Source organism: Octopus bimaculoides, chromosome 8 (assembly GCF_001194135.2).
Source record: "Octopus bimaculoides isolate UCB-OBI-ISO-001 chromosome 8, ASM119413v2, whole genome shotgun sequence".
Lineage (NCBI taxonomy): Eukaryota > Metazoa > Mollusca > Cephalopoda > Octopoda > Octopodidae > Octopus > Octopus bimaculoides.
Window position 1 is genome coordinate 86,995,155 of NC_068988.1, and position 597 is coordinate 86,995,751.

Below are 597 nucleotides of genomic sequence, written 5' to 3' on the forward strand. Positions count from 1 at the left end.
CTTACAAAGAATAAGTCCTGGGGTCGATTTGATTCGACTAAAGGCGGTGCTTCAGCATGGCCGCTGTCAAATGACTGAAACAAGTAAAAGAATATATATATATATATATATATATATATACATATATACGACGGGCTTCTTTCAGTTTCCGTCTACCAAATCCACTCACAAGGCTTTGGTCGGCCCGACGCTATAGTAGAAGACACTTGCCCAAGGTACCACGCAGTGGGACTGAACCCAGAACCATGTGGCTGGTAATCATGCTAGTTACCACACAGCCACTCCTACGCCTATATTGGAGGAGGGGACGAGTCGATTACATCGACCCCAGTGTTTCGTTGGTACTTAATTTATCGACTCCGAAAGGGTGAAAGGCAAAGTCGACCCCGGGTTACTACTAATAATAATGAGGTGCAGGCGTGACTGTGTGGTAAGAAGCTGGTTTCCCAACCACATGGTTCCGGGTTCAGTCCCACTGCGTGTCACCTCGGGTAAGTGTCTTCTACTATAATCTCGGGCTGACCAAAGCCTTGTGAGTGAATTTGGTAGACGGAAACTGAAAGAAGCCCGTTGTATATTTTATGTGTGTGTGTGTGT